Source organism: Camelus bactrianus, unplaced genomic scaffold (assembly GCF_048773025.1).
Source record: "Camelus bactrianus isolate YW-2024 breed Bactrian camel unplaced genomic scaffold, ASM4877302v1 HiC_scaffold_53, whole genome shotgun sequence".
NCBI lineage: Eukaryota > Metazoa > Chordata > Mammalia > Artiodactyla > Camelidae > Camelus > Camelus bactrianus.
This window is the reverse complement of record NW_027413970.1, coordinates 408,288-433,878: the sequence shown is the minus strand read 5'-3', so window position 1 is coordinate 433,878 and position 25,591 is coordinate 408,288. Positions and strand designations below refer to the sequence as shown.

The 25,591-nt window shown below is 36.6% G+C and overlaps 1 pseudogene; it reads left to right on the top strand.

The window, feature by feature from the left end:
* The window catches only part of LOC141576967 (large ribosomal subunit protein uL16-like), a 30,872-nt pseudogene extending 7,852 nt beyond the window's left edge, over window positions 1-23,020 (top strand).
* Window positions 23,021-25,591: the final 2,571 nt, after the last annotated feature.

Sequence of the window (25,591 nt, the reverse complement as noted above, 5' to 3'; positions counted from 1 at the left end):
GGAGGTGATTCTTTCCTTGCTCTTTTTGAAAATCTGTCTTTTTTTTTTTTTTTGGCTTTTTAGGTAATTTGTCATTCTCAGGCTTAAGGATGGGTGGCAATTTTAAAGACACAAGGTGTTCCTCTCATATCTGCAAATATCCCAAATAGAAATGTTCCATATTGTTGACACTTTCAGTGGACCAAGGAAAAGAGTGGAGCTTGGTTTATTTTTTTTTTAGTGTAGTTGAATTTTCATTACAAACAGATGAGTAAAGTTGTTTTCAAATAATGAACTCTTGCTGCTAAACCTTTCTCCTTTGAGACTTTTTCCCACTAAGTAGAAACCCAGCCTGTCTTATGCCTTCATGTGGTTGTAGGTTTTCCCTGCTTTCTCCTGACCCCTCCTGGGCACTTTCTCATGCTCCCTTTCACATGTGTTTAGAGTGTATTTCCTAAATCAACATGACATTTCATGAACACTATGGGATATATATTTTCTAATAATTATACTTTTACCCACAAATATATTTAAAATGTCCTCCTACTCTACCTTCAGAATTTATGAATTATTTGAGGGAACATCTGTCCTTGATCTGGATCCTGAGAGACAAACCAATGTATAACAGTTTTTCTAAAATATTCCCTTAAAAAGTTTTGAGTAACAATTGATTTCTCTAAAATTGTAAGTTGATATAAGTAAATACAAGATCCAATGTTTGTGTTGTGCTATCCTGCAATGCAGGCTTTTGAAAAATAATACAAATGCACAAGAGTCCTTACTGCTTGAGTATCTTATATTTTGCTTTTCCCCCATCACCTAAAGGACAGCTGGCAGATCAGTCAGATAGCATGAAGTGTCTGTTGCTTTGCTGTGTAGCCTCTGTCACCTTTTTTTCCAGCTGAAGTTTGGCTACTGGAGACCTGGGTGCTTCAGGCAGGAGGCAGCATGTGCTGAGCTTGTGTCTGTGGGAGCCTGAGTCATGCTGGATGCTCCTTTCTGCATGACGGCTATGAACTTAGGGAATATTAATGATGCAGAATATTTTTCTGTCACTTAGGCTTTCCTCTGAGCAGATCACCCTAGGAAAATACGTTGAATGCATCAATATTTTGGGCCAAATGTGAAGTATCAAGACACATTGCTGGTTTGTTTTTGGAAGAATGTATGTATCTTATGAGACTTTTAAAATGTCATGCTAAAAGGTCAGTTAAGGATCTAGTAATAGACCTTTGCATGACATCCTCTATGTCTGAGAAGGACTTGCCTCACTAGTGGTAGTGGGTAATTTGCAACAATCTCGTGGTTGGAAGCACTATGCATACCTGGAGCCAGCACCGTGTTGCTAGTTCACTTCTCATTTCCCTCATAACTTATATTCACACTGTGGAGGCAGAAGATTCATTAGTAAGGCACTGTCATTTTTAGCTGTGTGGCCTGGAATGAGTTACTTATCCTTTTTTACTATGGGCCTCATGACATGTGGATGGAAAAACCATGTCCTTCCCAGGGCTGCTAGGACTAAATGAGATAATATAAAGCACCTGCAGAGCTCTCCCAGCGCCGCGCATAGGACAGCATGGCCCCACACAATTAATGTGAGTTAAAGGTCTTTTACAGTGCGACCCAGACAGAAGGCTAAAGTCAGGCTTTATGTTGCCCAACACTTAAACTCAGCCCTGGAGTTTGACAAATAAAACTGAAGTAATTCTACAGTGTTTTCAAAAGCATCTGTACTAGTGTGTGATTCATTAACAAATTATTTAATAATCTTAAAAAGTAGAGAAATGACAGAACTACTATGCTTATTATTTACAGAAAAGAAAGACTGATTTGAACATAACTAGAGTTTGCATTCATCTCCAAAGACCTCAGTATGCTTAGATCAGAAAGCATGCTTTTTGATGAATTCATTGATTAGCTCTGAAAGTGATTTTGGCTTAAATTGTCCGTTTGGAAATACCAGGATGTAATTGGGTTATCAAGTTTTTTAACATCCTTTGGTTTAATGCTTGGAAATGAAAAGCTTAAAAAAAAAACCATGAAGTTTAATAAGTTTAATTTGTATCATTACATCTCAAACTATGATTGATGGAATTTTATTCAGGTGATTTTTTGTTGTAACTGAATTTTGATTTTCTCCTTTTCCTAAAATGATGTGAAGGTGGGGTGGACATTCCCTTTTCATGCTTAATATTTATTACATACAGGATCCGTTTTCAGAAATAATTTTCCTTTCCTTCATTAGGTTTGGCATAATCAGTGTTCAGCTGACCAATTCAAGAAATAAATGCTTCTTGTTTTTTTTCTTTTTTTTGGGAAGTATTTCTATTTTGAGAGCAATATGAATTTGCTTTCATAGTCTGTTTATTTAATAGAATTCTATATTTAAGATAAGTGTGTGAAAAAAATCCAAAGGTAGAAAGAAATGTTAGAGATATATTTCTTAGTACTGTTTATCTTGCCAAGTCTTGTCTTCATTCTCTGACTGCTTTTTTTTTTAACATTTTTCATTTTTTATTGATTTATAATCATTTTACAATGTTGTGTCAAATTCCAGTGTAGGGCACACTTTTTCAGTTATACATGAACATATATACGTTCATTGTCACACTTTGTGAGCTACCATAAGATCTTGTATATATTTCCCTGTGCTATACAGTATAATCTTGTTTATCTATTCTACAATTTTGGAATCCCATCTATCCCTTCCCACCCCCCACCCCTTTGGCAACCACAATTTTGTATTCTATGTCTATGAGTATATTTCTATTCTGTATTTATGCTTTGTTTGTTTGTTTTTTAAGATTCCACATATGAGAGATCTCATATGGTATTTTTCTTTCTCTTTCTGGCTTACTCTCTGACTGCTTTTAAGGCACATTTGCTTTAGATTTTGGTGTAAATGCAGAAATTAAATTAGCTTATGTATTAGTGCATCTCTAAGTAGTTAATTTAACGAATATTCTAGTTTTTTAAGCAAATTCAATATTTTAAATATTTTTGTTTGTTGGCAACGATTGCAATCATGCTTCTGGAGTTACACTTCTTTCCATTTTAGAGATTTTCAGAACTTTGCAGTCATGGATGTGTTACTGGACTGATGGGAGAAGAGCAGAGTCTATCTAGTGGGTTTAATGTCCTCCTGTGTAGTTACTATGTGTGTAACACCAGAAGGCTACATAAATAAATATGTGGGATGTCAGTTTTAATTTGTTTGATTGGTGGTCTCTTTAGTGACTACTGTGTGAATTTGATAATGTGCCCTTTGGACTGATGCTGCAACATGCAGAGAACATTTTTCTACTTGTCTACAGGTAGACTTCTTTTCATTAGAGAAATATTACAAATTTAACTTACTAGATGAGAAATTTAGAGCAGGAAACAAAAATTTTCAGAGTGTTTGTGAAGGCCATTTAGTGGGAGAGAGGAGGTGCAGAGGTGGGGAGAGACACGCAGGGCATAGGAGGGAGGGAAGAGGCAGACACTGGGAGCAGGGCTTGGGAAGGTCTGAGGTCAGCCTTAGTCTGAGGTCACAGCTGTCATTTCTTCGGGCTGTGGCCCTGGGGCATTACCACTTGTTATCTACCGCTCTTTGAAATGTTGATTAGATGCTTGACTCTAGTTCCTGCTTTTCAGCATCTGGATTGTTTAAACCACTGAATTTGTGCTAGGCATGGGGTAGTCAGTGTACCCAGGTGGGGAGATTCCACAGCAGCTGCTATAGGAGAGGGGCGGGCCAACGGTTTTTGACTACATTGGAGTTTCTATTTTGTTTTGTTTTGCTGTTTTCATTCCTCATTGGCCATTTTTCCCTAGCTTTGCCTAAGAAGGATACTTGTAGTTCTGTGTATGTGATGTAGTAGTTGAGAGGCAAGCCTTGGAGTTGACAGACCCAGCTTCCTCCAGCTGCGCTGCTTTGTGACCTTGGGCAGGTTATTTATTCTTTGTCTGAACCTGTAAACCTGGGATCATAATAATACTACCTACTTCTGTCACAGGGCAGCTAAGAGGATTGAGATAATGGATCACAGTGTCTTCTCAGAGTTAGTGCCCAGTAAATGTTAGTTGTTGCAATAACGTTGAATAGGACAATAGTCTTCTTATTTCTGTGTGTGTGCTTGCTGGTTTTGTTGTTGTTGTTGTTGTTTGTTTGTTTTTTGTTTTTTGAATGCTGAATACATTTGTGGCCTTAGTTTCTGAATAGGTGAACTGTTTTGAAAACTGCCTTTATTCAGCAGCAGACATTTACTGAGCACCTACTGTGACAGGCATTGATCTAAGTGAACAGGACATAAAGCCCCCTGCCCTCTGGAAACTTACATTCTGCGTGGGGGAGACAAAATACATAAAGCAAAGTAGATGACCCATCACCCATCTTATGAATTTTGGTGTTTGACTCCATATGTCTAAGCCTCCACTACCAACCATTAGTCTTCACCTTCAGCTCTTTTTTGTTCATTCCTGTAGTTATGCCTGAGAGTGTTTGTGGCAGGAGCGCCCTAAAAGCACAGAGCTAGTCTCATCTCCAGCTACTGCTCCATCTGAATTTTAAGGCACATATCACTCTTCATCATTTCCCTGAGTTGCTGCTTGCATTGGCTATCACAAAGCTTACATTTCAGTACCCACGCTTCTGTTTCTTGTTGTTTTCAGATGTGTTTCTCCTCCTCAGTTTCCTACAATTTGCTCATGCATTTCCTTTCCTAAGAGAGGATACTAGAAACCCTTTTTAAGAAGTATTCCCTGACTAATCTAACTGTATGCTTGTTGCCAAAATATTGGCCCCCGCTCCCTGACAAGCCAAAGAATTCAGAGACTGGGTCTTGGAGCTTAGAAGAAAAGAGGCAGCTTTATAGCTTTGTCAGGCAAAGGGGATTCACAGCAGGCTAGTGCCTTCCAAACTGTGTACCCACCTTGGGGATGGAGTGGGTGGGGGTGGTTCTAGAGCCATAGCTCAAACAATAAAGCATTGATAACCATCAACACCATCATTTTCTCATCAGAAAACTCAGAATGGTGTTATGATGCCTTCAGGTGATCCGTTCTATGGAGGGTAGTGGTTAGATCGCTTTATCTCAAGGTGTGGTCTTCTTGGTAATTCAGGGTATTTTATTAGGTGACAGTTCTGTGACCAGACCTTCTTCTTGGAGAAGGACTCAGAGACCCAGCATGATGATGACTTTCAATGGCTGGAATAAAGTAGAAACAGTAAGATCAATAGCTTCAGTTTCAACAGTGGGCCTGTAACCATGAGTAGCAACCGGTCAGTCAGGTCAGTTGACCGTTTTAAGGGTGAGCATAAGAATAAGCAATCTGTTAGCCTAAGTGTGGCCATTTTATTAATCCTCCTTCATACTTTCCTTCTGCTCATTTGTATTTCTCACCATCTGTGTGTTGTTAACTGAGATACTTAACTTATTCTGTGTCTTTAAAAAAACATTTTGTGTGTGTGTGTGTCTCTTCAATTGAATTGTAAGCCTTCTTAAGTCAGGGGCTACCTTTCTATTCTGAGCCTTAGCTTCCTCATTTGAAAAAAGGTAATGTTAGAGCAGGCAGACAGCTAGATATTAGCAGAGAAAGGGGAACACAGACCAAATGGCAGCAATTGGGCAGAAAGCAGGGGCACAGGCCAAATGCAGGAAACCACATATCATGTAAGCACCAGGGGTCCATGGGCAGAGAAAGAAAAGCAGGAATCTTTGAGCTCATAAGTGGTCACACATTTAGGGGTGATCAGTGGCCTGGAGACCAATAAAGAAAGGTGAGAAAAGGCAGGAACTTCCAGTGTCTGAATGAAACTTTTCTCATTATGCCCTCATTTCATTAATATTAGCCTTGCAGATTAGAAGTATCCATCATGAACTGATGCCATGACACTTCTGATCCAGACTAAATAAGGACAAAAATCCCTTTTCTCTTTGGGAATGTGGATTTGGGATGATAATCAGCGAATCTAACCCTAAACCCTTCCTTCCCCAATGAGTAATCCACCCATTCACTTTTACACCCTATGTAACTAACTTGCCAGAGAAACACAGGGCAGCTGCTCATCTGAGCCTGCTAGCTCTCCTCTTGAGAGTGTACAATCCATCCCTTAACAAATTCTCACTTTACCTTTTTTAACCACTACATCTTATCTCAGAATTCTTTCTGGGATGGGACAAGAACCTGGTACACTGTCTACATCCACCGACGATATTAATACCTACCTCACAGGGATGTTGTGAGACTTCAGAGAGGTAATGTGTGGAAAAGGTCTTGAGCCAGATCCTTAATAAATGTAGTTTTTTTTTTCTTTGAATCACTCTAGTTCCTAAACTTGGTACTGGGCATACATACAGTCAGTGCTTAAAAAATACTTGTTAGTTTATCCTGAATTGAGTTTGGGAGTCTTTTAATTTAAATTCCTCTTGTGTGGATAATTTTATTTTTTTATTTTCAGATAAGATTCAAAATATTACTTTTCAAGTGTCACATGAAAAAGGCTGAGGCATTAGTAAGAGACAACAGAACGGTGACTAGAGCAGGGACTGAAGCCCTGTTGTGTGGGTTCGGTATGGGCTGCCACACTTGGTTACGTGACTCTTGGCAAGTTGTTTAATTTTCTTGGCCTTAGTTTCTTTATTTGTTTAGCTGGGGAAATAACAACTATTTCATGGACACTATGTTATTAGGTGAAGTGAGATAACCACCGAGCAGCGTAGCACTCTGCCCGCATGCAGCAGTGGCTGCAGGGGGGAATTTGGCAACATCTGCAGATGTTTCTGATGGTCACAAGTAGGGGAGAGTTGTGTGTGAGGGTGCTGCTCATGTCTAGTTGGTAGGGGCCAGGTGTAAACCTTGTACAGGACAGCACCCCATGATGAAGGATGATCTCGTCCAAAAGGTCAAAGATACCAAGTTTGGGAAAACTTGCTCCATCATTAAATTCTCTGTTTCTCATTTGATTCCTTCCTTTGTAGTATAAGGTACTTTACCAGTTAGATTTTGTGTAAATACTGATTATTGATAAAGATAAAGCATAGACATGGATAAGCCTCTAACCCACATTTTAAAACATAGACATAAAGGAAAATTAACAGATTTCATGATTTTTTTTAAGATGATAAGGCAATTACTCAAAAAGTAAAAGCATTTATACTTATTATTCAGAAGCTAGGAAGGGTTTCCAGGTGATTTTACTAATTTTTATACAATTTAAAAAAATTTATTCACCCCATCTGCCTGAATTTAATTTTTTTAAATGGCAAACTATTCACGTGAAAGTATAGCAAGAGTTAGGGGGCTTACAGAATGTGAGTACCATGATATGTAAATATTTGTAAAATCAAGTACACACTAATGGAAAAAGCAAGTATCAGTGTTAATAGAATGATCATTGGGAGAAACCTTGCATCATGTCTGATTTCCCTTTCTTCCTTCAAGTTTTATTACTCTCTGAGGAATTAATTTTTTTCCTACTGTTTAAAATTGAACCCTGTCCATTTAAGGAGCTTCTAATTTGATACCCTTGCTATTTTCCTTTATTTTCCTACCTGAATTGATGCTTTGCTTAAGGGAGAGCCTTTTCTAGTCCAGATTTAACCTAGCATTCAAACCTCCCTTTATTTCAGGGAGAGAATTAAGTGCTAATGCTCTAAGGCTGGAATTGGAAGGAACCAACTTTTCCCTTATATATATATTATTAGCTGTGTACCATCTTTGGGAGAATTGGAAAAGTAGGCAATTGCATCATTTTCTGTGTTGTAATTCAAATGACTGCTTCCATCTAAAAACTGACTGTATCTCCATTTGTATGTAACATGTATATATTTAATGCAGTTTGTGTGTGTGTGTGTGTGTGTGTGCATGTATATAGTTTCATGTATGTATCTGCACCTGGCTATTTCCTCTGTTTGGAGTACTGTTTTCCTTTCTTCTGTGAAACATTTATCCCTTAAGACTCTATTTAAATACCATCTTCTTTAGAAAGCCTTTCCTGGTTAATGTGAGTAGAGTTAGTTGTTTTTCCTCCTGATTATGCAAAGTATCTATGTGGCTTTCATAGCACTTAACATAGGTATTTGTATTTTTCTCTTCTACTAGCCTGTCAGTTCTTTGACGACAGTGGTTCTATCTAATTTATCTTTTTAGTGAATCTCTCCTCCCCTAAATGCCTAATATTTGCTGCCACATAGTGGCATATAGTAAGTCAACCAATGAATGAGAGAGAAAAAAAAAGGGAACGATTTTCTAATAGGCTCTGCAAAAGGAGAATATTATTATCTTGTCAGTTTTGTATCCAAGTGCTTAGTGTATTGTCAGTCCAAAGGTGTTCAAAAAATATTTATTAAATGAAATAGAAGACAGTCACAAAAGTTGATAGAGATTTCATGTGAACGTTTCCCTTCATTTCTAGAAAGTATAAAACAGCCTATTCTTTTGGTACATGTGATGCATTAAGGTGACCTTCTTCTTGACTCAGCAATGAGACTTTTGATCCAACAGGTACTTCCTGAAAGATGCTTTTGGTTGATTTCTTTTCCACCTAAGTCCCCATTCTCATGTTGAATGTGTTGGAAAAATGAGTATATGGTATCAGCCTTACACCGTGGGTGAGCGAACATTAAGTACAGGTGTTAAATATGGCCTCTGATCTCCTCTGCCCAGTGTGAGCAGGTCTTTATTCTCAAGTTTGGATAATGACTAAGGCTGTTGAAACATGGGAGAGAACAAGGGTGAGGAAGGTGCCTGCTACGTCTCTTTCTTTTGATGATTGATTTTATACCTCAGAGCTGCCCCTAGTTATTGATAAAGAATTAACTAGGAGAGGGCTGAGAATCTACAGGATAAAAGTGTAGATTTGATCATTTGATAAATTAATAATTTGATCATTATTTGTTTTGATTATCATTGTTACCACTTATTGAATGTTTGCAATATATCAGACCCTCTGCTAAGGATATTTACATACGTTATTTATTTCTCACAGCAGTCCCTATGAAATAGATACTAACAAGCCTTTTTTATGGGAGAAGAGCTGATTCAGAGAATTTTCTAAGAATGTATAGCTAGGAATTTGAATTCACAGAACTAGGATTCAAATCCAGATCCATTTAGTCACCGTGCTGCTGCCTCTTAAGTTTCAGTGGAGGAGGTTTTTTTTTTTTTTATTTGTGTTTGTATTAATTTATTTTGTGGGAGATAATTAAATTTATTTATTTATTCATTTATTCATTTATTTAAGGAGGTACTGGGGATTGAACCCAGGAACATGTGCATGCTAGGCACACACTCTATCACTGAGCTATGCCCTCCCCGTTCAGTGAAAAGTTTTATATTGAAAATTGTAGTACGGAAATAGGAGGGGAAAATAATCAGATTTAATCCTATACAGATATTAGAAGATAAACAGACTCTTGAAAAGCAGTTTCCACGTTTATTTTCTTATACAAAATAATTATGAAATTTAAACCTGTAATTTAACCAACTTGCAGTAATTTGCATTTTTTAAATTAAATTCAGTCTTGCCCTTGGTATCATCATCAGGACAGGCATCCCAGATACATCTTTAGCAGTAGAAGAAGCCTGTCTAGGTCAAATCTAAAGGCTTAGGGAGCAAAGTGATGTTTATAAATAATTATTTTCTATGTGTAAAATGTGTTTTGTCATTAGAGGTAAATCTTTTGAAAGAGATTCTTATTTAGGGGACAAGCCTCAGAAATATATTATTTAGATTTGGAAATGTACGGTTTGTCATGCTGGGAAGGGGTAGCAGAAAATTTGGGAAGGAGCACTTGTTAGTCTCTAAGATATACAGTAAGTCAGTGGGTACAAGCAGAGAGTTTTTATTATGTGGTTTTTTAAACTATTTTTGTTTGCTGAGATAGTGTTTGTCATTAGAATAAAATTCATTTTTCCTTCTTCCCCATACTTTGTATGGGACTATTCCTTAATTAGTTTATTTATAGTTGTTTCACATTTAATAAATATAGTGAGAACATAGTTTTGACGTCTGTGCCCTGTTATTTTTATTTGTTCATTAAGAGATTTAAATAGTTTTGAATTTTATTTTGTTACCTTAAAAAGAGCTAAACCTGGATATTGGTCTTTAAAAATGTCTTATAGAAGGTTTTCTCTTTTTTCTTGGTTGTGTTTTAAATACTGTATTTCTAACTGTAGTTATATACACTTGAACTTTGCTCCTTCCAGAATTATAATTCAAAGCCTTTGTAAAATTTTATCAAAAGTTACATGCAGACACTAAAAGCAGTGTGCTGAATGATGGTCTATTAAAGATTAAAAGTACCTGAATAACTCACAATGAAAAAGAATGCAACAATGAATATATGTATGTTCATGTATAACTGAAAAATTGTGCTCTACATTGGAAATTGACACAACATTGTAAACTAACTATAACTCAATTAAAAAAGAAAAAGAAGAAAATGCCTGAATGAAATAAATTGTGGTAAATAGGAATTTATGGTTGGTGTACAGGGAGACAGATAATCCTGTCAAGACCTAAGGATCCTGTCTTAGGGAATTTACTGTTTTTTCACATTATCTATCTTTATTTTCTCCCCCCCACCCCCGTCAACCAATCAGGTTTTATTTCTACCTTGTAAGATTGCATACTTATATTTTTGTAAAAAGTTTAAGGTTATAGAAAATTTATAAATAGTTCTGCAAACATACATAGTAGACAATCAAGTAAATGCGCAGTAACTTTGAATTACATCAGCTTTAAATCACATAATTCTTTATAATTGGTCATAGATGCACTTATTTGCAGGCAAACATGTTGGGTTTCCTTATTTTTGTGTCCTATTTCCAACATTCATACATTTTCATACTTGACCAGGCAGAATTGCATTCAAACTAGTGATGAAAAACTCGGCATAAATGTACTGTGCCTAAACCAATATTCCAGTAGTTCCCACAATTTAGCAAGCATCAGGATCATCTGGGGGCTTGTAGGACCATAGATTCTGGTCCCCAAACCTGGTATTTGATTCAGCAGGTCTGGAGAGAAACCCAGGAGTATAAGTCTTACATGTTCACAAGTGATACTGATGATTAGGGGACGAGAATTTGAGAACCATTGTACTGTAGTAATGAGGTGATGCAAACCACTTATTTCAGAAGTTCAAGTACTTGTGTATAAAGATTAAGGCTTTGAACTTGTAACCTTAATTAGCAATACCCAATCTTAGATATCAGTTTTTCATGTTGCATTGGTTACCTACTCCTCCCTCTTGGCTTGCACTGTTTTGTGCTATAAAGCAACAACATGAGCTTTAAAGCAACATTTATTTGGATTTGAGTATTGTCTCCTAGTATCTGATTTGCATAAAAGTACATTTGTAAAAGGCTTCTATGGCCTAGATAATGTTATTTGATTTTTGAAAAATTTTGAAAACTAGTGTTGCACCTTCTATAAATAGACTGAATAGCATCCAGGAGCCTTACAGGCACAGAAAAGGAAGTACTGAGTATTAAAAGAAGAAGAGAATAGCCTGAGAAACTATCCCTCCCATGGAAAAGAAACATAAAGTATATTGGTCAAATGTACTGTGTATTCTTGGATTATTCATTTTTAACAAGCAGCTGGGGGATGCTGAATTGGTGGTCCTCAAAATTCTATTTTGCATAGCAAAGCCCTAGAATGTCAGTGTCTAATGTTTCCACATATGTTTCAATTAGATTTTTAACACAGAAATAGATACATTACTTGAACCTATAAACATTTCACTAAGGTAAAAAACACAGTAACAAATTTTAACAGTGCCCTGGCAAATTCATACAATAAAAGTAAAAGCCATCCCAGGGGGACAGTCCGTTAGTATCCTCCATAGATGCACAGTTTGCCTTTCTTAGAAGTGAATATTAATATGGCACTATTATGAAAACAATATTGATGTCAGCATTTGAGTGGTTAATATGTGCCTGGCACTCTTCTGTGTGCTTTGTATGTATTAACTCATTCAATCCTCACCATAGCCCTCGGAGATAAATATTGTCCATGTCCCTGTCTTACAGCTGAAGGTTTGGCACAGGGGGTGCTAGACATGCCAAAGACCTCGCCTTCAGTCAGCGGTGGGCCCGGGGCTGCAGCCAGGAGTTCTGGGGCTGTGGCCGGAAACCCTCACCACTATTCTATATGGTAGTCCTTGTCTGTACACTTCATATATCATTTATAGATGAGTGCATGGCACACAAGGGCTATTGAAGTGCAGGCCATTTGCAATGGCATTTAATTATACACTCTATAAGTTTGGCAGAGCATGTCATTATCCATTTGTGTCTGTATATATGTCTGTATATTTTTCTGCTATGAATTAGGCTCCAGACTTGATTTAAATTTCCACTATTCCTTCTTTTAATAGCTGAGTTCCCTGAAGTTCTTAGAAACTAGATGATTGCCTCAAATTATATGGCCTTGCTAGATCTCAAAATTAGCTTTTCTTACCACACATTCAACTTTATTTTCATTCCGTTTGAAATGGATAAGGACTAAGATTTTTACTTATTTATTTATTTTTGGAATGATACTGATTTAGAAAGACAGAGGCAAATATGCTAAATCGTATGCCCAGTTGCTGGAGGAAACAAATTATTATGTGTTCTAAAGTTTTTTACCTGTAAAATTTTAAGAGTAGTATTACCTCATCCTGCTGCCTTGTGAAATTGAATCACATCACTCATAATAATGTGAAGTGTGAGAAATTGTACTGATGATGGAGCATATCAGCAGCCTTTAAGAGAAATAATATAAACCATATTTCCTCAAATCTAAGAAGCCTTCTGTGTTAGTTTTGCATTGCTGCTTTAGCAGCTCACCTCACAGTCACTGTCCATCAGGAGTCTGGGCGTGGTTAGCAGGGTCCTGTCCTCTGAGTCTTACCAGACAGAAATCAAAGTGTCAGCCAGTGCTGCGAGCTCATCTGAGGCTCACAGTCCTCTCCCAGGCTCACTTGGTAGTTCACAGAATTCAATTCTTTGCCTTTGTAGGAATGGCATTCCTGTTTGCTTGCTGGCTGGGAGTAACAGACACTCCCCTAGAGGCTCCTGGAGGCCACGCTTAGGTTCCCACATGGCCTTCTGTATGCACAGTTCACAGCATGGCTGTTTGCTATTTAAGGACAGTGTTCTCATAAGAACTGATTTTTTTAGGTCAGGCCAACCTACAGTAATCTCAGTAATTTAAAGTCAGCTTATTAGGGATTTTAATTACATTGATAGAATCCTTTCACAGCAGAATTTAGATTACTATTTGTTTGAATAACTTTGAGAAGGTGTGTAAAACAGGGTGTTAAAATCTTGGGAGCCATCTTAGAATTCTGCCCACCACATGATCAATTATAAGACAAATTGTTATTTTATTTGTCAGTAAGGAAGAACAATGCTGGCTTAAAGTATGATAGAGTGCATTATAAGTACTTGGATATTGCTTTGTCCAAAAAAACCCCCCCAAAATAAAACAAAACAAAAATAGAATTGTGGTCATTCATCTAATCACAAATATTTGCTTCATGAATATCAAACTTAGTCCCCACCGCTGCCTTTCTGTGCTTTTTTGCAAGCATCAATTTTTTTTTAATGCTGAATCATAGTGTAATCTTTTAGAGAATATTAAAAATTGGGTCATAAATGTGACATGTGTGTACACAAAGTACACATAATTCAGCAAAGCTTACAATGATATAAACTGTCAGTGACCAAATTTGCACATGCCCAGGGAATGACAGCTACATTGTGACCACCACAGGGCAAATGGTGATTGCTTTTGTTTGTTTCCTACTTATTTGCAATCAGCTTTATTGAGATATAATATATACAGTAAACTGCACCCATGTAGGGTTTCATTTGATAAGTTTTGACAACTGTATTCATGGAAACGCTACCACAATGAAGACATTTCCATCAGCCTCAAAAGAGTCAGTTCCTTCACCCCGGGCAATTATAGATGTTGTTGTTGTTGTTGTTGTTGTTGTTGTCATTGTAGATTAGTTAGCATTTTCTGGTATTTAAGTGAGAATAAATGTTTATGGGGACAGTATTCTTAATTTTGGGGTTTTCTCCAGACCTCCTCATTCTTAGAGAAATAATTTCCTTTTTAGGTCTTAGGCTTATTCCTTCAGCGTGGGGGTAAAATGATTCTCCGTGAAGCTTTCTGGCCACTACCGTGGGCTACCGCTGGCTTCTACTTTGCCTGGGCATTGTTCACCACCTCTCGGAGTTGGCTGTCCTGCCCCACACATGTGCGTGCGTGGCTCCCTGGCCCACTGCTCTGTTTGCTGTCTGTGTGAGGCCCAGCAACGGTGGCGGCTTTCAGCTGGGATTTCCAAGCTCCTAAAACATTTCACATCATTGCTGTCTGAGGCTGTTCTCCTGTTACTTAAGGCAGTCTTACCCCCCAAGAGAATCTCCATTTTTCTTGTTCAGATTCATAGTACAGTGTGAATCTTAGGAGCTGTAAGCGATTTCCCTCCTAGTCACATCTTAGGGTTATTGCTTGTTTCAGGTTGCTTGCTGTGTGCAGCGGTTTCCAGTGCAGGAAACACTCTGGGAAAAGTCTTACTTCCTGGAGCACAAGAAAAAGGGAACCAAGGGAGGACTCATGAAGCTCTCAGAAAGCTCTTTTAGCTGTCACTTAACACAACATTGTCCAATAGAAGTATAATGCAAGCCGGATATCTAGTAGCCATATGAAAAATACTAAAGAGAAACAGGTGACATTAATTTTTAATATATTTTATTTAATATATCACAATATTATTATTTCAACATGTAATCAATATGAAACTATGAAAACTTATTAAGGAGATATTTTAGATTCTTTTTCTAGTACTAACTCCGAGATCTGGAGTATATTTTATACTTACACCACGTCTCAGTGTAGACTTAGCCAAATGTCAAGTGCTTACTAGCTTTTGGCTGGTATATTGGACAGTGAAGATGTAGGTTATGAACTTTACTTTTCCCATTAGGACAGTAGTGTATGGATTCCACAAGAAATTGGCTTTAACAATGCTTGACTCTCTAATAGTTTAGGGCTTGCGTATTTCAGAATGGTTTCTATGGATGAGATATAAAATACTTTGTTAATAAAGACAAATACATTTTTATACATTTTCCTCCTTATACAGGTAAGCTTAGTGTTGAAAATTTGAAAAAGTCTGGGTAAGAGACTACAGATTGCCTTTATTTCTTAATCCAAAGATGGTAAGTATTGAATTCTGTTGAATTTCCTCTTTGTGAATGTTTAATTTTCAATTAAAGAGAAAAGAGATTTATTTTGTCTTATTTCCTTGCTCCTCATATTCATATATTTATTGTTATTGACAGTCCTCTTGCCCCTTTGCTTACACTTATTCAGAGTCCCAGGCTATATTCCACCATGGGGACCCTGTGAGAGGTCCTCTGTGGAGTCTGGTTGTCTGAATGGTGCTCCCTAGATGGGCTTAACAATAGAAGCCCTGATGGCCTTTACGTATTCATTGCTAAACCAATATGGTTGCTTTCTATTTTTCTTACCTGTAGTATTTTACACACACACACACACACACGCACACACCTTTTTTGTGTTGTTGAGATATAATTCACATGCCAGAAAATTTACCCTTTCAGAGTATACATTTTAGTGGGGTTTAGTTTATCCACGAAGTTTTGCACCCATCACTACTATTGAATGCTTTATCATTCTCATCACCTTAGGAAGAAACCCCAAGCCCATTAACAGTCCCTTCCCATCGCCCCTCTTCCCAGTTCCCTGGCAACCACAAATCTACTTCCTATTTCTATGAATTTGCCTATTTTGGACGTTTCATATAAGTGGAATCATACAATATAGGGCCTTTTATATTTGGCCTTTTTCACTTAGCATAATGTTCAAGGTTCTTCTATGTTGTATTGTGTATCAGTACTTCATTCTTTTAGGTCTGAGTAATATTCCATTGTATGCTGATACCACATTTTGTTTATTCATTCTTCAGTTGATGGATATTTTGATTTTCTCCACTTTTTGGCTATTATGAATAATCTAGCTTTGTGATTACATTCATTCTTCAAAAACATTTCTTTCTTCATATTATGTCCCATTCTTGTCAAAACTTTCAGGGGCTCCCTATTGCTTGTACAACAAAATAGAAGATGCCTAGTTCACATTAAAAGTCTTTGCTACTTTCCTTTCCACCCTTCTTTTCCATTGTGTTGTAGTTTGTTATTTCTAAAATATGTGCTACATATGAATATAGATTATGTAAATGATATATATAATTTCATCAATTTAATTCATTTTTAAATGATCTAAATTTTTAAGAATAAAGACTTTATTTACAAACCAAAGAGTAGATTGAAGGTAGATATTTAGTCTGTAGAATTAGAACAGAGTAAAGTGAAACATTATAGAAAAACAAAGAAAAAACTTTTCTGGATTTGACCATAATGTCAAACAGAGACATTCATTTTCATATAATGTGAAAAAGCACCTCATTTGAGTCAGCCTTTGATATGTGGAACTCATTCAAACCATTCATTTTCTGGTTAGCACGGTTATTTTTTTCTGGGGCCACAGTTTTTGTGTTTGTTTTTTTTTTTAAATCCAGATAGAGTCAATCTTTTTCCCCTTTTGACATGTCTGAAATTGTTAAAAAGGAAATATTTTCATATAAACTTAAAAATTATTTCCCGACTATTTTTTGCATATACACACACAGATATAAATGTACAGTGGCATTTTTCTCCCATTATATGGAAAAATAGAACACAGTATATAGACAAAAAAATTACAGTATATCTTAGAAATCTTTTCATAATAGTACATTGAGAACATTCTCATTTTTTTTCCTGCAGGATAATTTCTCTAAGATGTGTATCCACTTGAAATGTGATTACCTATACTTAGAAAAAGAGAGAAGGCGATATAAATGGGAAAAAGGAAACAATGTGCAGATGTTTGGACTTTGTTTATAGGTTAAAACAATGGAAGATAAGAAAATTTAAGTAATTGCCCAGGATCATGCAACCAGCGCAGTGTCCTGATGCTAATCTAGGTGTTTCCAAGCTCCTGGCCTCCCTGCTGTATCCATGTTGCATTTGATGAAAAAAAGGAGAGAGAAATCATGCCAACTTCTTTTTCAACAGAAATAATAGAATTCCAGACTTTATTTTCTGGATTAGTCCTTTAAGAAATTTTGCATTCTGAAGCCTCTAGGTGTGCTTTTCAATCTTCAAAAGGACTATTTCTGATATAAAAAAGTATCATGAAATGATAGTAAATAAAACACTTTAGCTCTTTCCCTTCTGTGCGCCACTGAAGATCCTGGTGTCACCATGGGCCGCCACCCCGCCTGGTGTTACCAGTGCTGTAAGAACAAGCCACACCCAAAGCCATGCTTCTGCTGAGGTGTCCCTGATGCTAAGATCCGCATCTTTGACCTGGGGCTCAAGAAGGCAAAAGTGGATGAGTTCCCACTCTGTGGCCAAATAGTGTCAGATGAATATGAACAGCTTTCCTCTGAAGGGTCCAGACATGTATGCGGGGTGACTTTGGAAAGCCCCAGGGCATGGTGGCCAAGGTCCACATTGGCCAAGTCATCATGTCTATTGGCACCAAGCTGCAGAACAAGGAGCATGTGATTGAGGCCGTGCACAGGGCCAAGTTCAAGTTCCCTGGTCACCAGAAGATCCACATCTCAAAGAAGTAGGGATTTACCAAGTTTAACACAAATGAATTTGAAAACATGGTGGCAGAAAAGTGGCTCATCCCGGATGGCTGCAGGGTCAACTACATCCCAAATCGTGGCCCCCTGGACAAATAGCAGGCCCTGCACTCATGAGAGCCTTGGTGCTGTCCCCTCCTTCCACACAACCACCAATAAATCCTACTTTCCTGTCAAAACAACAACAACAACAACAACAACAACAACAACAACAACAACAACAACAACACTTTAGGATGAATTGAGTAAAGTACTGAAAAAGAGACCCCAATATACATAGGTATTTATCACAGGCAGCATTTCAGATTGGTGAGGGAGAAGATGGATGATCTGATGATTTTTTAAAAATTTATTTATTTATTATTGGTTTACAGAAGTATTTTTTATTTTGGTGGGAAGAGGTAACTAGGTTTCCTCATTTTTAGAGGCGGCACTGGGGGTTGCACTCTACTACTTGAGCTGTACCCTCCCCAGTGATTTGGTGACTTACGTTGCAACAAATTTCTAATTTGTCAAAACAACAACAACACCACCTGTTCATTGCTTCAGTCTTTACATAAAAAATAATTTACAAATTAAACAAAAGATAATATAAAAGGACTTTGTGAGGTTAGCTTTCTTACTAGACTGAACTGAGTGAGTACAGCCATGAAAATTTCATTTTTTTCTTGATCACTATATTTTTGTGTGAGTTCTGTTTGTCATGGGTTTTCTCCAGCAAAAGTCCCACTGTAGAAGAGTGAATTTTCTCAAGACTTTATCAGGTAAAGAGAGTGAGAGGGAGCCAGAGACCAACTCCCAAGCTGTTCCAAAACTCTTATATTTATTGAGAATAGTCAAAAAATTAATCACAGTGAAATACATCATAGGAATGTGTAAGGGGTATGGTGTATGTGCAGGGATGCCGGTCAGCAGTTTCAGTTCATGAAAAACAAAAACATTATAATCTTAATTTATACTTAGAAGGTTACAATATTGATAATACAAATGGTTATTTTAAGCCTCAAACAAACATGAGCAAGGCTGCAGTTTTCTGAATAATTGATATTGAAACCCCAGGCCACCACAGAGTCTCCATACTATGATCAGAAATCATCTAAGCACACGACGCAGCCCAGCTGCCCCCAGCTGAGGGCTAGGTCAGTTTTCTGTGAGCAGGAGTGACCTACACTATCCACCTGCGCCTGGTAAGCCAAGCACATCCTGCTGGTTAGGGCGAGGGATGAGCTATGGTTTTCCATAAGCAGAAGCAGCCCTGAGTCTGTGACCTTGAACTAAGCAAAGTGAGCAAAGCATGTCTCTGCTTTTCACGGCGAGGAGACAGTTAGCGGGTCCCTGCTAGCACAGCAGCTTCAAGGCAGCTGAGCGAAATCCCTCAGTTAAGGCGGTGACTGGCACTGAGAGTTCAGTCTTTTGTGCTTTTGGACATTTTGCTTTGAAGGAGCAGTATAATGACAAACACAGAAAGCATGGGTTTTGATTATACATTTCTTATGTGTTTACATAAAGGTGAGAATATGATTTCGTTAAACAATCATTATAATATCAAAGTTTGTTAACCCAAGTTTGTGCTCCCACAGTTTTGTATTTTCTGTAATTGCTCCTTAACACCAACTTGGGGCAGGCTCACAGCTTTCCTGATGTGTTTTAGTTACAAAAGCTGTAGTTGTGTTCTCGTCCCTTATTAGGTGTGGCCAGTTACAGGAGGGACCTGTCTTTCTCTGTGCTCCTTCACTCCCCTCTCCCCATTGCTGGGAGTTGTACATTTATGCAGGCTTTTTTGGATTATCTGTTGAAATAAGGTGCCGATGCCCTGTGACTCAGGAGCTGTACCTCCAGGAGCTGAGCGCTACAGATATGCTCATACAACCTTATCTGAAAGGTGAGTCCTTTAGAGATGAAAATTCTTTGTTCTGATAGAAATTCAGCACATCTGCAGCCTGTGACTTAGTGTTTACTAACAAGAGAGCTGCTAAACCTACCCCAGCTCTCCTGGCACAGTGGTGAGGTATGTTATAGCCTACTTACTGGATGTTTAGCTTGTTCCCAGTGCTTTTTAGTATAAAAAATGCTGCAGTGAGTATCTTGGTGTACATGCTACACACTCATGAGTGCTGAAAAAGTGTCTTACCTGCTGTAGCTAGGAGTTTTCTGCTTTACATTTTCCCTCCTCGTACTTCAAGGAGCACAGGAGAGCTCAGTTTAAAGTCACAGCTGATTACCTGCAGGGGTGTGTGACTGATGACAAGCCCTTGGCCCTTCCTGAGCAGGAGTTTCTGCAGATCTGGGCCTCTCAGACTGACCTGGGACAGTGGTAACAAATCACTCTTCACTGTTGCCCGCGATCAACTTCTCCACCTTCCTCTAGGGGTGTGTGTCAGTCAGGGTGCCATTAGTATTTGTTTTGAACAAGACAACCCATTGGTGAGAGAGCCCCGTGCTTTTCTGGTCCCCTACCCCACTGTGATGCCATTGTGCTACAGTCGTGTATAGTTACTGACTCACAAAGCCTCTTCAACTGTCATTAAGTGGGTAATACTGCAGCCAGTTGAAAACTATTATAAAAATGTTGGCAGAAATTATATAAGAATTTTTTCTGATTTTCTTGGCTTCTCTTTATCTTCTCATTCCTTTAGCAAGAAGCAATGGTAGTTTAAGTTACTTAACTTGAATATCTGCCCTAGCACATGACATTTTTTTATTATCCCCATGAACGTCTGGGTCAACAGTAACAGTTTCTTCACAGGTACAGAAATAACTTGATATGATATAAAAGCAAGACTTTATTCTGATTTATTAGCTTTGTTATTTCTTTGGTGGTTTTACTTTTTTTTTTGTCAAACTCAGGAAAAACTACCAAAATATTGCAAAGATTTCCCATGTAGTCTTCATTGAGGTTCCCCAAATGTTAACAACTTACACAGTGACAGTGTAGTTATCAAAATCAGGAAACTAACACTGATACAGTACTGTTACCTAGTCTCCAGGTTGTATTCAGTTTTCAACGGTTGTCTCAGTAATGTCCTCCCTCTGTCCAGGATCTGATGCAATTGCATTTTAATTGTCATGTCCCCTCTTAGTTTTCTGTAATCTGAAACAATTCCAAAATCTTTCTATGTCTTTCAAGACTCTTATACTTTGAAGAGTACTGGTCAGTAATTTCGTAGAATGCCCAACAATTTGGATTTGTGTGGTTTCCCCATGATTCAATGAATGTTAAACATTTTTGGTTAAGAGAACTCTACAAGTGACGTTATTAAGCTTACTAGGAGGCACGTGCTACTGATTTTTACAATTACCAGTGATGCTAATTTGTTCACTTGGTTTAGGTGATACAATTGGGGTTGTCTGCTGTAGTTGTGCTTTTCCTTTGTAATTAATAAGTGTTCTGTAGGCAAACACTTTGTGACCAGGTAATTATCTCATTTTTCATCATACTCTCTAATTTTTATTTTCATTGGTGATTCTTACCTGAAATGATATTATTACTGTGGTGTTTGCCAAATGGTGATTTTCTGTTTCCATCATTCCTTCTGCATTTATTGGTTGGATCTCCTATAAAGAAAAGCTTTCACCACCAAGCCCATAAAAACCAGCAACACGGCGCCTTTGAGGCCACCCCCCCCTTTTGGAGACAGCCCGAATTCTGTCTATGGAGTATGTACCTACTTTTAATCTGAGCACCCAACCCCCACACCTCGTGGCCTTTCTCTTGCCTTTCAATGTATCTCTCTGAATAAATCTACTTTCAATCAAAAAAAGGAAAAAAAGAAAAAAAAAGAAAAGCTTTCCTTTCTTAGTTATGTGTTCAATTATTAAATCTATATCAGAATAGCCTTGAGGATTTTTATTTTACTTATATCAAATATACTAACAGATTCTTAGTCTATGGATTCAATCTATTACCATCATTACTATTTGTGCTGTAATTACTCTAGGTTTGGCTCTAGGGAACCCTTTCAAGAAGGCTTCTGGCTCATCATTTTTTGAGGATTGACTGTCTTTCTAGTACCACAGGATGTCCCAGGCTCATCTTGTGCATTCTCTGCTCTAGCCCTGGAATTAGCCATTTCACCAAGGAAGATTAGCTGTCTTTACTGAAGATTGGAATTCTTCCATACTCTTTCCCTGATAATTGTATCTCAGCATTTTTAAAAAATCTTTCCAATATAAAACTACTTTGGAGGTTATGGGTATGTAACTCTGCTGTAGAGAAGTTAGTTTGTATCCAGTAATTCCCTTTGTAATAGATTCTGTATAGTTCCCAGCAGATTCATCTTGCACTTATTAAAGCGGGAGGATTTCTGCACAGGTTCCACTGTGCCAAATATGTTATTTCATGGAAACATGATTGAAGATTTATTATTTACAAGCCATTCTTTCCTAGACACTTGAACTTAAAACTAAGGGAGGCATTAGTACCCCATGTTCTTAGAATGAGTTGTTTTGGCACTACAGATTTCATTCATACTCTTCATTAATTTATCTTGTATACATCTGTAAATTAACTTTACTAGTGGTTCTCAAAGTGTGGTCCCCTACCACTAGTAGTGCCAGCCTCCTGTGGGAACTAGTTAGAAGTGTAGCCTTCTCGGGTAACACCCAGAGGAGGTAGTGTGGGTTATCAAGCCCTCAGGTGATCCTGATGCAGGAGAAACATTGCTGTGTCCATTTCCTGTAAATTGTTTCCAATTACTGTTGGAGGTACAGAGTGCCAGTTTATCCGTTTGCTGTTTTATATTATCTGTTTTACCTAGCTTGTAGGGGTAGTGAGTTATTTTGAAGATTAACTCTCTGTTCTCTCCTCCCCTTGAATCTGGTAGCCTCAAATTTACTTTCTGTCTCTATGAATTTGTTCATTTTAGGTATTTCATACAAGTGGAGACTCATACAATATTTGTCCCTTTTGCCTTGTTTATTTCACTTAACAAAATGTTTTCCAGGTCCATCCATGTTGTAGAATGTGTGTCAGAACTTCATTCCTTTTCATAGTTGAATAACAGTCCATTGCATGTATATATCATATTTTGTTTATCGATTCATTTGTTAATGAACACAGGTTATTTTCACTTTTTGGCTATTGTGAATAAGGCTTGCAATGAATGTTGGTGTATAAATATTTTTTAGAGACTTTTTTCAAATCTTGTGTATATATCTAGGAATGGAATTTGAGGGTCATATGGTAATTCTGTTTTTAACTTTTTTAGAAAATACCAAACTATTTTCCACAGTGTATGTATTGTTTTTATTACCACAACAATCTACAGTTTCTTCATATCCTTGCCAGTGCTTATATTTTGTTTTAAAAAAAAGTATTAAATTTTTAAAATAATTATGGCTATCCCAGTAGGTGCAAAATGGTGTCTCAGTGTGATTTTCATTTGCATTTCTCTAATGGCTGATGATGTTAAACATTTTTTCATGTGCTTTCTGGTCATTTATATATCTCCTTTGAAGAAATGTCTATTCCAGACCTTTGCCCATTTTAAAATTAATTTGTTTGTCTTTTTGTTGTTGTGTTATAGAAATTCTTTATATATTTTAGATATTAAACCCTTATCAGATATATGGCTTACAAATATTTTCACCCATTAGGTAGGTTATCTTTTTATTTATTGATAATATCTTGATGTACAAAAGTTTTATTTATTTATTTATTTTAAAGTTTTACATTTGATGAAGTCCAATTTATCTATTTTTTCTTTTGTTGCTTGTACTTTGGTGTCATATCTAAGAGCTACTGCCGTGATAATGGCAATCCACGATCATGAAGATTTACCCCTGTGTTTTTGCATAACAGTTTTGTGATTTTAGCTTTTATATGTAGATTGTTGATCCATGTTGAGTTAACTTTTGTATATGGTGTGACGCAGGGGTCAACTTCATTCTTTTATGTGTGGAAATCCAGTTGCTCCAGCACAATTGGTTGAGGAGACCTTTCTTTCTCCATTGAATGAACTTGGCACCCTAATCAAAATCACTTGAAAATAGATTTATGGCTTAAAGTCTGGACTTTCAGTACTGTTTCATTGGTGTATATGTCTATTCTTATGTACTATGTTGTTTTGAATATACATTTCTCATGCTGTTTTATATACTTTTAAAAAACTTATTTAGGCACTTTAAGTGTTATTTTAACTTTTTCTTGATAAGACTAAAATTATGAATAACTTTAAACATTTAAAATATTGCACTTAGTAAATTATAAAGAAGTAACTTTAGTATTATGTGATATGTACACTCCTGGGCTTCTGAGGGAAGCATGAAAATGCACAAGACTTGTTTCTGTTCTCTAACAACTTGCAACTCCATTCATTTACTTTAAAAGTACTATACTTTTGCTTTGCCGTTCTATTTTTTCATGTGAGTCCACACTTATGATGTCGTTAGTATAGTATATGAGATGCTTATCCCTGTTGCAGCAGTTGTAAAATTTAGATATTACAGTTTTTTTTTGCTGTTGTATAGTTTGTATCTTTACTTTAAGCACCTAATTTTATTACTCTTGTTATGTTTTTATAATTCATTTCTGTTATATTCTGCAACTAGTTTCCTAGAGTATGGGTATTTCATGTTTTAGTTTTTTTATGAAAGGCACTTTAAGCCATTATACTACTGAAGTTTGCCTCCTTCTGTATGTTTTTACCCATCCATCTGCAAATACGGAAATTTTCTTGGGCAAATTTATATTCTGGTGCTGAGACTTTTTCACTGTGTGTTTTGCAGATAGTGAGATGGGCTATTGTAATGTGAACTTCCAGGGTAAATTTTTAGTAGTTGATAGCGATGTTCTAAAGCATGTGCTCCTCTTGCATGAACTTAATTATGTTTATCTTTAGTTACTCTTGCCTAGAATAGCACTGTGTGATAGAAATATAATTTGAGCCACATATGTTATTTAAACATTTCTAGTAGCCTCATTTAAAAGAGTTAAAAAGGGCTAGATATAATTTTAATGTATTTTATTTAATCTGACATATCCAGGATATTATCATTCTAACATTTAAACAATATAACAGGATTTAGATATTTTACATTTTTTTTAATACTTTTTCAAGTTTTTGGAACTATGTGTTCACTTTATATTTATTAAATAATTTTTGTAATTTTTTTTAAATTGAGGTATAGTCAGTTTACAATGTTACGTCAATCTCTGATGTACGGCACAATTCTTCAGTCATACATGAATATATATATATATATATATATATACATAGTCATTTTCTTATTCTTTTTTACCATGAGCTACTATAAGTTATTGAGTATATTTCCCTGTGCTATACAGTATAAACTTCTTTATCTATTTTACTTTTTTAAACCAATTCCTTGAAACCTAGTAGATCTTTTACATCTTGATTGGATCACCGAATTTTCATCAAAAATGCTTGATCTTAGTTGAGACTTCAAACAATTTATGGTTGAAAATGTAGATTCACATGACTAAGTTCTTCCAAAGAAACTTATATTTTTCAATATCTGAATTAAGTGCCAAAAATTTTTCTTTTTAATATTTTTATTTATTATGATAAGACTTGTTCATGCTTTTTTAGAATTTGAAGCAAAAATTTAACAGTTCCAAATCTGTGCTTCTTAAATTAAGCAAATTCACTAATTCTTGTGTCAACTTAGTGTTATTAACATCATTTCCTAAGGATATTGCATAAGTTGAACAACTTTAATTAACTCGATCAAAACAAAAAAGTGTTCAACTATTTATGATTATTTTTGCAGCCAATTTTTACAGCACTCTGCATTGTAAATAAAATATTCTGTATATTGATTCACATTAGGGAAAAGTGTAAAATCTTTATTATCAAATCATATTATTGTAGGTTCGTCACCAGTTGTGGGTTCTGGCCAGCAGAAGTCCCACCGAGACGGAATAAATTACTCAAGACTCTGTG